Source organism: Petaurus breviceps, unplaced genomic scaffold, assembly GCF_028583685.1.
Source record: "Petaurus breviceps papuanus isolate PSGF00001 unplaced genomic scaffold, PetGlider_PUasm1.0 174, whole genome shotgun sequence".
In the NCBI taxonomy this organism is placed as follows: domain Eukaryota; kingdom Metazoa; phylum Chordata; class Mammalia; order Diprotodontia; family Petauridae; genus Petaurus; species Petaurus breviceps.
The window spans coordinates 9,601,995-9,618,613 of record NW_027185761.1 but is presented as its reverse complement, the minus strand read 5'-3'; positions in this window follow the sequence as shown (position 1 = coordinate 9,618,613).

The following is a 16,619-nucleotide window of genomic DNA, read 5'->3' as shown; positions in this document are numbered from 1 at the left end:
CTTTTTGACATGGTTTGTAATAAAAATGATTTCTTTTCAATTTGATCTAGACCCCACATTTGTGAACTGTGGTCCCTTTATCAGGGTAGTTGGGCAACACAAAGAGTAGAAAACTAGGCTTAGAATCTGGATGATATGAGTTCAAGTCCAGCCTTAGATACATACTGTGTGTCTTTGAGCAAGACACTTAACCTCTACTAGCCTCAGCTTTCTTATCTGTAAAATAGGGATAGCAATAGCCCCTAACTCACCAGGGTGTTGTGGACATCAAATGAATTAACATATATAAAGTGCTTTGCAAACTTTAAAATGCTATGTAAATGCAAGTTAATGTTGTTGTTATTATATTATCACGATTATCAGGATTCCACCGGATGTCTGGATAATCATGACTCTAATACATTACTGTATCAGTCTTGTGAGCTGTACCTGAATTTCCCTTTTTCTCTAAGTGCTCTGTTGGGCACTCCAGTAACACAAAGGGGTGTATGGAGTGTTCAAGGAGTACTAGAACCTTTGGTATGAAGGCTTCCTGAGCCCTTTTCAGGACTGCTCATTCACCTTTGGTGTCTATCTGATGCACTCAACTCACCTGTGGCTCCAAGAAGCATGCACAATGGCCACAACTGGGTAAAACCATATCGGTAGACAAGCTAAACCAGGTTTGACAGGCTTCAAACTCCGCAGAGAGTTAGGGGAATCTCTACCCCAAGCATGTGAAGACTTCCCCAGGAGAATAGGTGGATGTGAATGATTTGTTCCAACATGAAGGTGGCTGAAGCATGTGCCATGGATTGCTTAGAGCTTGTCCAGTCATCGAAGATGTCAAGTTCATCCACTGTAACCCGGGGCCATACTTTGTCATTATGACTTTTGTCTTGTCACGGGTCAATGACTCTGAAAGAGAGAGTGAGGCTGATGGCTTTGTGCAACTCTGCCTCACTTAAAACCGATTCACACATGAGTCAAGACATGACCCCATGATGTCATTGATTCTCTTTGAAAACAAAGGGCAAACAACATTTACAATGACAATGACAATTTCTTTTCTCCCTCCATTGGTTTTCACCCAAATGTTCTCTACCACTGTTTCCTGCCTCCCAATTTCCTCATGTTAATATATCTTTAAAAATATACAGTGCTCCTCTCTTGCCCTGACAATTTTATTCCTCTGTTCCTTTTGATTAAGCATACCTTTCCAGAATTCTACTATAGTCATGGATCCCACCCCACAAAGTCTCAGTGATACCTGTGGAGTCAAATTTAGTCCTTGAATTAGAAACTCTAGTTCATCTTGCTTCTTACCTGTACTTGGACATTTGCATGTAAACTTCTGAGACTATGTATTTTTCCTAACTGCTTCTGTCTTGGATTTGGTCTCCTGTGAATTTCTGGATGTCCCCTTCCTGTCACTTTTATTCTTATATTGTGACTATGCTCCATAGAATATTATGGAGCTTAGTGGTTATACTTAGTTATTTTCTCACCATTTTCATTTTCAGCTTAAAGTCTTTTTAGTTAGAATTGAAGACTGAAAACAAATATTTCTACCAGCCTTTATTAGATATGTTATATCCTTCACCAAGATTTTATAATCCCTATATTTTAATCTAGGATAGAAAAATGCAAATCCTATTCTCATACCAAAGCTTCTTAAACTTATGCTGACTCCCCAAATCTACCATTCTCTTCTAAAAACACCACCTTCAATTATCAGCAAAGATGGAAAAAATCAACTATGTCACTAAGGTCTTCAGCTGTCAGATGTCTGACAGCATCGTTTATTCCCACACAAATCACCTCAAGTTGATACAAGTCACGAGTTGACAAGACTTCAGAAGTTTGCCATCAGATCCTGGATCCAAATGCTGAGAAAATAGCAGACCTTCCTTTAATAATTATTCAGCCAAGAAACTGCTGCCTCAATAACCCTCAGCAGGGAATTAGCAACCACTGTTGCTTGTCTCTTCTTCTTTTGACCCTTCCTGTAAGATCTCTCATTTTATCAAGCCTGCAATTCCATGTCATCATTTCTCAAAATTGTAGAATTCTTCAAATTGTAGAACACAATCTAGGGAGTTTAAAGATGTGTTGGTAGGGGCGGCCAGGTAGCACAGCGAGTAAGAGCACCAGCCCCAGTGTCGGGATGACCTGAGGGATCAAATCCGGCCCAGACACTTAGCACCCACCCAGAAACACCTGGCTGTGTAACCTTGAGCAAGTTATTTAACCCCAATTTTTTTTATGTGTTGGTAAATGTTTAACAACTGGATCCCTGGCCAGGGTCAGGGGGAGTACATAGGACACATTTTTAAGTTTCATCTGAATTATTAACATTTTTACTACCAACTTAAGGTTAGATAATCAGCAAAATAATAAATCATGCCCCCATTTGTAATATTTTTCAATTTCTGAGATGTAAATGCATACATTGAAAATTTAACAATCAGCTCTCATGAGCTGTTATAAGCTGTCTTCAGCACACTTTGTTAAATTTCCTGTTAGCTTTAAAATTATAGGATTATAATGAAAAAGTCTTTTGATCATCAAAGAAGTAGCATGATAAAATGAAAAGAGCATTGGTGTTGGAGTTATACGTCTTAAGTTATTTAGCCTATATGTGTTGCAGTTTTCTCATTTGTATAATGAGCATTATACATTATACATCATACATCATAGCATGGTTGTGTGGAAAGTACTTTGTAAATTCTCTAATGCTATACAAATGTGAGTTATTATTCTTTATGTCTGAATATGGCCTAGATCAATTTTTCAGCATTCCTAATCTTTTTACCTTTGTTAGCTCATTATCAATATACTGTTGGAAGGTCCATGAAACATTCCTATGATCATATTTCCATCAGTAGAAAATTTAGCTATGGAATTTATCTTATGACGTAAATTACCTATTTTGACCACTCCGTGGGTCAAATTCAACTACTTACCAGAATTACTAGAATTGCTTTAAAATCAATCAGGGTTAATTCTACCCTCCCCATCCCAGAAATCAGTCATTCCTGAAATGTTAAACATTTGGTCCAAAGAGCACTGTGGTAAGCTAAATTTTATTCAGTAAAATAGATACTTTTCTCAAAGAGAGCCTGGGGGTATTTAATGAAGAAAATTTCTAGTAAAATGCAAGTATGTCAATCTACTAGAATAGTTTTCTGTAAGTTGAGAATATATTTTTGTACCTTACAACCCCAAACACAGAGTTTATCCCAATCTTGTCCCATTTGACGTGAAGTTTCATGCATACAAGCTTTCAACAGTGGACAGATGAAGTGGAGAAGAGAAATAAGAGAGAGAGATCAAAATGCGGTTGGGTTTCTGGCCTGGCAGAAAGAATAAGAGGGAGAAATGTAGCCACAAATCATTGGTCTGGAAGGAGAATATAGAGATTAAGATGCTGCCACTGGCCTACCAGAAAGCCACAGCTAGTCCTGAGAGAGAGGTAACCACAGCCTTGGCAGAGAGAGGCAGAAACGGAGACAGAGAGACGGAGAGAAGAGAGGCAGAGATAGATAATCTGATTCAGAGACAGAGATAGAGAAGAGACAGAGAGCAAGAGAGGGAAATTGATCTGGAAGGGGAGATAGAGAAATGGGGAGAGAGCAAGAGGGAGAGCATCTTCTGGCTTTCTCTCCTCACTATTTCCAGTTTAGCTTAGTTGGATCATATGTTGAGAATATAAGCAAGGTTCCCTTGCCCCTTGTTCTCCTTCTTTGCTTATGATCTGCCTCTCCTTTGTCCTAGAAGGAAAGGTATTATCGCTTTTGCTGTATGACCAGCTCTACACCAGATCTGATTGTCTCATGTTTCCTTTTATGGAAGCTGCTCTCTTTTAAGAGTCAGGTCACTTTCTAATCATTAAGGTCTTACCTTGTTAGCAATAGAAAGTCACCTGCTTAATCATGTCCCATTGCTTCCCCTTCTCCTCTAGACTGATTGTTTTGGTCTTGGGTTTGGGACTAGGGAGAGGCGTCACATTATTTTTTCTATTCTGGACTGAAAGTATTAGAAAGTATTAAGGCATTGATCTAAATCATAACATGAGAATCATAGGGTTCAGGATAGGAGGGAACCTTAGAGATCATCTACCATAGCTCCTTCATTTTACAGATGAAGGTGCTGAGGCCCAGAGAGCAAGTAAATAGGAGAGCTATGATTTAAAGCTCTTCCCTCTGACTCCAGATTGAGTATTCTCACTACATCATTCTACTTTGACCTTTTGCCATGGTGGCTTGTGAATGTTAGAAGGACTAGAATTTTAGAATAGCTGAAAGATGGAGCTGGGCAGGTAGGTGGTACAGTGGATAGCATGCCAGGACTGCAGTCAAGAAAACTCGTCTTCCTATGTTCAAATCTAACCTCAGACACTTCCTGGCTGTGTGACCGTGAACAAGTCACTTAACCCTGTTTCCCTCACTTTCCTCATCTCTATAATGAGCTGGAGAAGAAAATGGAAGACCATTCCAGTATCTTTGCCAATAAAACCCCAAATGGAATCACAAAGTGTAAGACACAACTGAAGAACAATTTGTACATACTAGAGGTAATAGCATGAAAATTTTACTTCAAAGTAAAATTATGTCTGCTAGTAGTTATTTGTACTTAAAGTGCATTTGACCAAGATAGGAGAAATTATAGTAAGTCATAGTAAAATTGTTTAATAATTACCTTAAAATTCTTGTTTCAGTTGAAACAATTGACACACCTGGTCCTTCTACTGTGAAGTTCCAGCAAGAAAATAGTGCTTAGACTGAAGTCTAGTGATGTCTCCCTTCCCTCCCTCCATTCAGAGCATTTTCTAATGATACTACTTATTGGTCAATTAATCATATACACGTGACTTCATCACTTCTGTCATTAATGTGCTATATTAATTAATGTTTCACATATTTATGCATTTTCTTCCAACCTAGATATAGGGTGAAGTTTTCTGTTATTAATACAGTAAGGCCTTCTAGATCTCAAACTCTCCCATCCCTTAAAATCAAAAGTTCCTCTGTTATGTACCCTCTGTGTGATTTTGGATAAATTACAGCATTTTTCCTAGGTCCTTTTTGTTCATATATATATATGTTTCCAGGGACTTTTGCTCTGGAAGGCTTTGAGGAAAGGTATACTTGAGCCTTATGGTGAATTTCCAGGGTCCCACATGAGATGATATAGGGATGTGACCAAGGGTCAACTTCTGAAGGAAGTGGTTGGAGACTGGAAGACACAGAGTAAGGGAAAATTTGCTCCCAAGGAGTAAAATCTATTCCCCAGAGGAGATGAAGTACAGCAAAGTAATTTCTTTTATAGCTGTAGTGGGAAGTGAAAGTGAGCTCATGTTAAAGCACGGCAAGTGAGTTCCTTTCTAGTTGAACCAATGAGCAAGCAGCCTGGAGGGCCAGCAGATAGATGGTCAAGCTTTTCCAAAACTATGTGACCCAAGTGAAGCCATTCTAGCTTCCTATAAATGCTGACTGCGATGAGTACCTGAACCATTTCTTCTTATGCTTGTGGGGAGTAAAGATGTTTCCATTAAGAATGGTAATTTCTGTTTCTTTCACCCTGCTGGGGAGAGCAAAGTTCTGTTTGAACCCTAAGATCTAGTGGTTTTTTTTTTAAGTATAGTCTCCATTTGTAGAAATCATTTTCAGTAAATTTACATGTCTATATTGAGTCCAAAATTTTCTGGAAAGTCCTTGAGCTTGCTAACCCTTGTCTCTCATAAGGGAAGTCAGGTCTATTTCCATGAGGTTCAGCATTCTAGTACTCAGCTGGCCAAATGTAAAAGACCCTGGGATTTACTGGCTGGGAAGAGGAGTAGAATTGACCCCTGGATTCCTTGACGGAGCTCTGTTTGTAAGTTACTTGCCAAAGTCTTATTTGTGGGAAGAAGGAAAGATGGATGACAAAACAGGAGCCACAAAAATCATAACATATTGATGAATGACAGAGCTCATAGCTAAGTAAAGCAAAGGACCAATGGAGGCTGGTGGGAACTCTGGTTCGCTTTATTAGCAATCTGTTTCTAGCTGAGCTCAGGATTATCCTATAGCTGAAAATGTATGCTTGTGGTTTCTTTTCAAATGTAAGCTTAGTCAGAAACCAGTATTAGGGTCTTCCTGTCTGGGTAGAGCAGTTCATCAATGAGTCATTTTATTGCTTGTGTAGCCTGGTTCAACAATAGTAGGAAATCAATTAGCATTACTAAGTGTTCAGTCCAGTAAATAGCAACACTACAGAAATTTGGGGAAATTAAAAAATATCCTGAAGGCGTGTGTCAGGGGCTGGAGTAATCTCCTCTTGGCATGATCATCCTAGTAAGATAAGAACCTTTAGTCTAGTCTTGGTAAGCAGATGGGAAGGGATATATATATATATATATATATGGGGCCTGAAGAAATTCTCCACTATCTAAAGAATGAAGGCAACCAGACTTCTCTGACAGAACATCGTACAGATGTAGCTGTGCCTTGGAAATGGTGCCAGATGACCTCATGCCTTTAAACACTGGTACCTCCTCAAGAATGTCTTAAATGGTAATTCAAATGATAATGTAAAAATGGGGCTGTCATTTCCTCTTTTCCAGTTTGAATGTATAAACAAGCTCATCTATGGGTAGAAGGAAAGGAGGCCAAACAAATTTTACTCATCTATATTTCCACACTTGAAGGGTTTTACAAGGCTTTTGTTTGTTTGTTTTACAAAGGCTATAAAAAAATGCCCTGTGTTTAAAATAAAAACTAGTACTTTGCACAAATTTTTTTCATTAAAAGTTCAAATTTCTTTAACTAAATCAACCTTTTCTTAGTAATTCTGTAATATAACACAATGATCATAGGATTATAGATTTGGAACTTGAAAGTATCTTAGAGGCTATCTATTCTAACCTCCTTATTTTACAGATGGAGAAACTGAGTCATAGACAGTTTAAGTGATTTGCCCAAGACAAAGTAAAAACATCTGAGGCAGGATTGGAACCCAGATGTTTATGAATTTGTTAGAATGCATTTTTCTGTTGGTTTCTTGTTTCATAACTAGAAAAGGAAAGAGCCACAACTAGCATTTTTAAAAATATATTGGAAGTGAACATTGAAATGGAAAAGAGGATTCATATTTACCTGGAGGACAAGTATCAGGGGCAGGATGAACATTCCAGGATACTACAAGGTTTCCGCATTTCTGAGGAGGGGACACTACTAGAGAGAAGGGTTGCAGGAGTGACATTATGACAGAGGTAAAAGCATGTCCTCTAATGAAGTCACTATTGTGAGGGGTTTGCCCGGATAGGGGAGGGCCTGAGCTGGGGAAGGGTCTGGAAAGTGCTATCTGTACCTTTTAATCCCCTGACCACCATAGTGATACATAAAGAAGGAGATAAGGTTGAGGGTGGGATAATATGTTCAAAAATGTACTTATAATATTATCTAAACTTCCCACCTTGAAACAGAGCCCTGGTAGTTACAACTTTGTTATGGTTTTGCTAAAGGAATTTGCTATTTTAGACCAAATCTGATCATCCCTAAAGACCAATCTGGAGGTTATTTTCTCATCTTGAAATAAAACAGGAATAGATAAATGTTTTCAAAAGGGGACATGATACATAATTTCATAATATTTAACAGGTTTCAATGAAAGTTGGTGTGGAGACATGTGTATTCTCATATAATGAAGTCTAGTGATAGTTGTTTTATTTAATAGAATCATGAATGTCAAGTTCCAGTAGGAAACTTAGACATCATATGGTTCAATAATAGGTGCTCAGTTTTCCTTTCCTCCATATCACACTCTTTCAACAAAGAAAATGGAGGCTTCTGGAGGTCAAGGGACTTTGTAAGGTTCCATAGCTAGTTAGTAGCTGAGTTAGAAATACAACCTATTCTATTGTTTTTTCCATAATCCTGCTGTTGCCTACTGATTTAACATGTTGGAGGGAATTTGCAATCCTGCCAGGTCTTACTTTTGTTGTTCATTTATTTCAGGCATGTCTAACTCTTTGTGATCCCACTTTGGTTTTTTTTTTTTCCTGGCAAAGATACTGGTTTGCCACTTCCTTTTCTAGTTCATTTCACAGATGAGGAAACTGAGGCAAACAGGGTTTAGTGACTTGCCCAAGGTCACACAGGTAGTAAGAGTGAGAGACCAGATTTGAACTCAAGAAGGTGAGTCTCCCTGACTCCAGATGAGGCACTGTATTCATCGAGCCACCTTGTTGCTCTAGCTCTGGAAAAAAGCTTTATTTTTATGGTGTGAAGAACATGAACTTCAGAGAAAAGTTCATTCCATTCACAGACAATGATTGTGGGTCAAGGGAAATGTATTCTGAATTTTTTCAATATTCTTTTTTGCCCTGAATGTTATTGACTAATAAAGAACATTCCTAAGAGTGGCAAGAACACTAGAATTGAACTCAAGAGTGCTCAGGTTTCCAACCCTATTTTGCCATTGCAACCCCACCTGTGTGACTTTAGGCATGCCCCTTAACTTCTCAGGTTCCACCTCTATATGTAAGAGTGGAAAGCAAAGCCCAACTATGAATTTGCCCAGTTTCACTACATGGTCATCATGAATTGCCTATTCAGAGATTTTAAAAGAAGTCTCTAAAGGCTATTTACATTTCTTTGCTTCTTTTGGAGGATGTTTACAGAGAGAAGTCGTGGCATTGGTCAGTGCATTGAAGCAACTATTACCACAAACAGAATGCCTTTTTATTGGACTTAATGGATCAATAACACAATGTAGGCCTTAGGCCTGTAAAGAAAATCAAACTAATTAGTCCTGTAATGAGCTGAGGGTCAGACCTGATAGTTGGGAGCTGAGCCGCAAAAAAGAACAAGCCCACCTGAATGTCCTTCACAGAAGAGACTGTCCACTGAGGGGAAGCAGCATGAGAATACCACCTGAGAGAAAGGACATTAGGAGCACAGAATGACAGAGCCATGAATCACCTTTCCACGTGTGATCTTTGATCAAGTGTGCTCTGCTTATGTGTCGTTCTTTCCCTGATACTGTGCATTTTTATGGTAGACTGCAACCCTGCTTTACAGAGGATGTACTTGATTACTATTGTTCATTCTGTACCTTTTGAGTAAATGCCTTTGCTCTGAGCTAATTATGTCAATGGGTTGAATATTAAAGGGAAATGTACCTTGAACCTACATTGATCATCACCCTGGGAATCCAATCCATGAATCCAAGTTTGGGAGGATAACCCAGAGAGGGCGGTGTATGTGAAATGGGGAGATGAACCGAATGACCTCTAAGACCCTTTCAAGTCTAAATCCATGATCCTGTCACTCTACAATTCCTCTCCTTTGGCACTGCAGGAATGGAAGTAGAGAAGAGGATGACGTTATAACTGACATATTGATATTTATACCCATATACACATATGTGTGTATGTATATATGTACTTGTAACTGATATATCTATATCAATACCCATCTATACATACACACATATATATATACATGTACTTATAATTGATATAACCAGATCTATACCCATCTTTACATATATGTATATATGTATTTATAACTGATATAGCTATATCATATATATAGTATGTATATATGTACATATATACATATATATGCACTTATAAATATATATCCCCATCCATCTATATGTATATGTATACTTATAACTGATATATCTATAGCTATACCCATATATACATATATGTATGTATATGTGTATATGTACTTCTAACCAATCTATATCTATACCCATATATATGTATCTATATGTGTATCTATACCTGTAACTGACATACATGTATCTACATCCATATATATGTATATATGTATTTGCAGTGGACAGTTAGGTGGTACAGTGGACCTCAAAGTCAAGAGGACCTGATTTCAAATCCAGTCTCAGACACTTACTATCTATGTGACCCTGGGTAAGTCACTTAACCTGTTTGCCTCAGTTTCCTCATCTATAAAATGAGCTGGAGAAAGAAATGGCAACCTACTCCAGTATCTTTGCCAAGAAAACACCAAGTGCGGTCATAGATATTCAAACATGACTGAAACAACTCAACAACAGCAATATGTGTGTGTGCGTGCACGCATATATGTGTGTATATATATATATACATATATATATATATACACACACATATCTCCACAGGTCTAAAATTATATACAAGTTATAGGTGTCCCTAATCATCAAAGATTTTGTCCAAAAAAATGTGTATGAACTAAAGGGATTTGGACAGAAATAAAATCCTAAATTTTTCTGTATCTGAGCTTAGGTGAACTCCCCAAGTTCAAACATTCGATAAAATTAGCAGCAAGTCTTCCCAGAGTCTTTGAGTCACCTGATAAGTCATTGAAATATTGCAAAAATATATGATTTGTAAGCAAACATCCTGTTGTACACACAACTTCTTTTTACTGATGAGTCATCTTTCCAGAACAGAGCCTGTGAATTTCCTCAGGTTATTGAAATACAGGCCTGTCTGTGGGTCAACCAAGAAACCTCAGGCCATGTCTAGGTGACTGAACCAGGGCATCTCAGTAGTTGTGCCCACATGCAGCCATGCTCACAATACAAAAGTCATTTGGCTAAAGGTACAGTGGAAAAAGTTGGATCTGGAGTGAAAACACCTGAGTTTGAATGGAGGCACTGCCCTTTTTTACCTATGTGACCTTGGGCAAGTCACTCAACATCTCCAGCCCTCGATTTCCTCATCTTTAAAATGAGGGGTTTGGATTAGATGACTTCCAAGGTCACGACCAGCTCTAGACCTATGACCATACATCAACGTGAAGCCAACTAAATGGAATGGCATCTTAAAAGATTTTTTGTTTAAGTACAAAGTCCCCTTGGAGCAGTTGGTAAGGCAGTTTTCTTAGCAGAAACAAATTCCTTTGCCCTCAATCTAGCCTTGAAATAAAAATAGCAACATAACATTGTAAAGTACCAAGGAAACTTAGAGATTGTTCAGTACAAACTCTTAATTTCAGAGATGAGGAAACCGGGGTCCATACAGGCTAATTGACTTGTTCAAAGTAACATATCTTACTGCTCCCCAGTTATGTGATCATTACATTCCCTTCCTGTTCAAGAGGGTATGGAGGAGGGGCAGCTAGGTGACTCAGTGAATAGAACACCTGCCTTGGAGTCAGGAGGACCTGAGTTCAAATCTGACCTGAGAAACTGGACACTTAACTAGCTGTGTGACCTTGGGCAAGTCACTTAACCCCAACTGCCCTGCCTTCCCCCCTCCGAAAAAAAAAAGAAGAGGACATGGAGGAGGAGGCTATGGTTAGGACAAGAGGTGAGTCTCTCTGGATTCCCTTAAAGATATTCTAGGGAGAGGGACTTCAGCCCAGAGAACCATCCCTTTGCCAAATCATCAACTTTCCTGAGTGTTCAGTTACCAGGAATCACATGTCTTATGAATAAATTTTCTATGAATAAGCAAAAAAAAATAATACAAGAGGATTTCAAAGGACTGGTGGAGAAATATGACTGAACTAACCTGGCAGAGAATTCTCTAATTTCTCTCTTCCTTATGAGAAGTTTTGTCTCCTTCTGTGGTTTTATGACCCATGGAATACAAGACCATAAGTGGTTTAAGCACAAAAGGGACTATGCAAATCACAATATGCTTTAAGGAATAACATAATTAGGCCACAAATTCTTTGAAGAATCTATGATGTTAGGGGCTTAGATATAGCACAGTGGATGGAATGCTGGGCTTGGAGTCAGAACAATTTAAATTGAAAATCAGACTCAGACATTTAATGATTGTATGACCATGGTCAAGTCACTTAACCTCTGTCTCATCAGTTTCCTTAAATGTAAATAGGGATAATAATAGCACCTTCCCCTCAAGGGTTGTTGAGAGAATTCAATCCAATAATATTTGTACAGTGCTCAGCACAGTGCCTGGTGTATAATGCTATGTATATAAATGCTAGCTCTTTATTATATATTATAGAATTATTTTAAAATAATACAATAATATAATTTATATATATTGAATATGTATATAAATGATATCTATTAGTATTATTACTTAATAAATATTTATTTCCTTCCTTATAGAGAGGAGGAGGAGGTAGGGGACAGAATCTCCTCCTGGGTCTGTGTGATTATTGTCTGTTTTTCCTATAAATCCTTACCTCAGAGATTTAGAGCTGGAAGGAAACTTAGAGGACCTTAAGAACAACCCCCTCATTTTACAGATGAAAAAGTTGAGACCCAGGGAGGTTGCCCATTGTCGCACAGCTGTATGGAATTTTAATGCACATTTTCCTGATTCCAAATCCAGTCCCCTATCCACTTTGCCACCCAGCCTTTCTATATGGTTCTATGCAAGGCATTGAAAGCTTTCCTCTTTGTCTTCTACTAAGTTGAGCATATTCATTCACTATTCATGCTGCCCATCAGCTGTCCTTCATTCTCACCAAAAGATGAGCATTCCTTCTTCTTTGTTGTTAAAAGCCTTCTATATTTCCTCCTGTGAGCAAGACATGCTGTAGCATCTTTTCATTGCCCATAGAAAAACTTTTCACTTTAATTTTTTGTGATCATGCTGCTCTATGATTTCTAGTTATGTGACATCAGTAGAAGAATCCTGGTATTCGAGAGATTGACTTTTGCTACAGCAGGTGGCTTGAGATCCTTGAGGGCAGGATACAATTTTCCAGATGCCAGCAAGTCCAATCTCTTCTATCAAGTCAATTTCAAGCCTGACTCATTATTTATCTGCAGCACTCATCCAAAATATATGTTGATGGGCTAAAATACTCATCCATTTTATTAATAACAATAGTTGACATTTATACCAAACTTTAAGTCAAGTGAAAGTCATAATTTGTTTTTAATTCATCTCAAGAGATAATTTGATGAAGGAAAATGTAGAGCCTTCCAGGCTTTCATCCATACACAAAAGTTTTACAAGTTTCCATTATGGATAGGACACAACTATAGACCTCACATTGCTCGACAATATGGAAGAGATGACATCTAATAGGGTGTTCAGAGCAAAGATAACATTCCCCCAAAACTTTAATAGGCCTTGAGGGCATCATCCCACAAGGAACACAAACAAAAGAGGATATTACAATCGATAGAGTAGTTGTTCTAATGTTCTTATTCGCGGATGATATTGTACTAAGTACATCAGTTTTATAAAGCCACGTCAGTGAAAGCCACGGCAATGTAGGGTTTTGATTGATCCAATCAGCTGTTAAGACATAACACCAAAATAACCAGCTATTTTACAGAAATCACCATTTTAATCTTAAATATTTAGCATAGTCAACAAGTATAGCAAGAATTATGTTAATAATCATAATAACTGCAATAACTGAACCTTTATGGTGCTTTAAGGTTTGCCAAACACATAGAATTCATTATCTCATCTGCTTCTAACAATGAGTGGTACAAAATGACAATGATTTGGCCTCAAAGTCAGGAAGACTTGGGTTCCAGTTCTGCCTCTAACAAATATTGGATCGATCCATGTTGGTCAAGTCACTTAACTTCTCAGGGCTTCAGAAAACCCTCTAGCTTGTAAGTTACAGAAGATTTGCCAGTCTGCATACATGGAGTGATTTACCTTACTGGGAGTGCTCTCCATTAACGAAATCACCAAAAACAAAATAACCCAAACCCTCCAAAAATATTACTTTAGGTAATCTCATCCCCATTTTTCAGGCGTGGAAACTAGAGTTTGGACATGTAAAGTGAATTGCTCATGGTCACAAAACTAGATTCAAACCCAGATTTCACTTGCCTGATTTAAATATAAAACATAAATTTTGTCACCATTCACAAATGCAATTTCAGATGACAAGTAAAACTAGTGTCTAGATAAATGTAATAAAAGTCTATGTTCCATAAACTCGTGGTGTTATTTTGACCCTTAATGGGTCAAATAGTGGTCAAATATCAGAGATATAACTAATATGGGCACTCCTTCCAATGATGCAGAGCTTGACCTAATTATCTATGCAGGAGAAATCAAGTTTAAAAAGAATGCTCTAGACGAGTAGTCTCCAAGCTTTTCTGGTCTTTGCTATTAAGAAAATGTTTGTCCCTTCCACTCCCAACCTTTGTAAATATATCCGTGAGGTGGGGGGTAGAAGGGAAAAGGTTTAGGTTATGAATCATCTTATTGATAGGTTTATTGATAGACTCAGCATTAAAAAGGTAATGATTTATATTAAATTTGTATTAGTATTGTACCTCTAGTTCTTTGGAGACTTATTCTATACTTTAGAGCAATACCATTCTCACTTAAAGGATAGCACTGTTAAAAAGATAAGTGTCTCAAGGAAATCTTTGGGATTATGAAAAAGCACAATCTGGGCTTAGATACAGAAGAGGAGGGGAGCAGGTTAAATTATCTTTTAGTAATTGGTGAAGAGTAGATGTGCTTGTATTAGAGACAAACACCATAATTGGCTATCTTTTGGAGGGTGAGAGGCAATCTTCCTACCCTCTAATTGGTTCATCATAACACAAACTTCAGATAAAATCATAGTCTCCTTAAAGTCAAAGGAGGGATGGACGCTTGCCTCGTTTTTGAAACAACTGCTTTAGTCTACAATGTGCATTCATATAGACAGCCCATAGAGTGAGTCCATTAGAATAGTCATCCATGGTCCTGTCCAAGAATGCTGTATTAATGAACTGCATTTATTAAGAATCTATATCAGGGGGCGGCCAGGTAGCACAGCGAGTAAGAGCACCGGCTCCAGTGTTGAGAAGACCTGGAGTTCGAATCCTGGGCTCAGACACTTCGCACCCACCCAGAAACACCTGGCCGTGTAACCTTGAGCAAGTTACTTAACCCCAATTGCTTAAAAAAAAAAAAAAGAAATAAGAATCTATATCAGGTCCTGTGCTAGGTTTAACAAATAAATATAAAACTAATAATACTGACTAGGATATAAACAAATAATTGTCCAAATTGAAACTCATCAGAAGTTATTTCAGTTGCAAAAGTTACTTTACACAATCTATATATTAAATAAATGTCTTTATTCCTACCCTCTCTCTTCCTTACTTCTTTCCTTTCTTCCCTGCTTCCTTCCTCTCTTCCTTTTTCTCTTCTTTCCATCCTTCCACTACAGAAAAATCACCAATAAATCACTGCGTATGTGGTATAGAATTCCATACCCAATAGAAAAGAGATTTGACATTTGTAAATGATGTTGATGCCTGTGATTATATTTTTCCTAGTATTAATCTAAACTTTGCAAAAGACATTTTCCAGTATTATTTCAAACCAAGAGGCAGAGAGGAAAATGTAAAATTATATCAACATTTTAAAAGTGATCTTTAAAATCAGAGGAATGAAGTCGTGCATTTTCCATTCAGATACTTCCCTTCATTCTTTGCTTCAATCTGTGGTAGCTGGAAAATGACATATTTCTACAGTTACAGTTTCTTCAACCCCTGAAGATGAATGGTATAGAAGATTTAAATGACATTTGAGATTATTCTTCTTTTCATGTTTCTCAGTCTCGAAAACTAAAGGATACAATACAAATTAGCATCATCTTAGATTTTTATTAGCATGATAAATTTTATCTCATTAAAACCACCAAAATATATGCTAGAAATAAAGGAAGAAATGTGCTTTTATTGTTAATTGGAAACTAATGATATTGTTATTATTTATACAATACATATTATAGCTAAAATATTTGACTTTTCATTGGCTTTTCAATTTCTTTTCAAAGCTAAAAATACACATTAGTGTTCTTTTTCATTTGTTTTATGCCAGCTGCCATATTTTTTTTTGTAGGTAGAAGAACATAGTGAAAAGAACACAGGATCTGAAGTCAGAGGACCTGGCTCTGTTACTCGCTAGCCATATTTCATAATGAGAGTTAGTACCAATAGATCACCAACCAATGGACAGCCCAGAGCTTCATTAGTATTATCATAATTTGAAGAGAAGGCCTCAGAACACTTGTTTAACTCCCTGTGGAGAATTTAGAAGAGGACATGGAAAGGTAGCCTATGGGATGGGTGGGAATTGACTAGCTGTGACCCATATTGTTGGAGGAACTGTCTAGGATCTTTTGGAATATTGCAGTAAAAATATTCAACAGATTGCTAGATTAAATATGATACAATGAAGATAACAGGAAAATATTTATTGTGCTGTTCTTGTAAAAGCTATGTTTTGTGTTTTCCATGCTTATTATATTCTATTAGTATTAATTTTAATTTTGGGTTCATATTTTGTTATAAACTATCCAGTCTGTATACTTGCCCGACTAATAATGACTCCTGTATGATACCTTTTCAATAAGTTGCAGTTCCTTTTCTGGAACCACCCTGTCAGGGGAAGTTGACTTTTTTCCTACCAAAACTTTTTTCAGCTCTTCTTTATGAATTGTCTTACCACAATAATAAAAACAAAAATCAATAATAACAGCAATAATAATAGCTAGAATTTATTATCTGTCAGGCATTGTACTAAGTACTATATAAATATCACATAGGTATATTAGCCTTTTCTAGTCTGCCAGATGGGGTTGTTTAACAATGCTATATGCCAAGTTCTTACTAAAATCATCATAAAGACTCTAATCTCTGAAGATTCAACATATGTGTACAATAAAAAATATACCCAGCTGCAGACT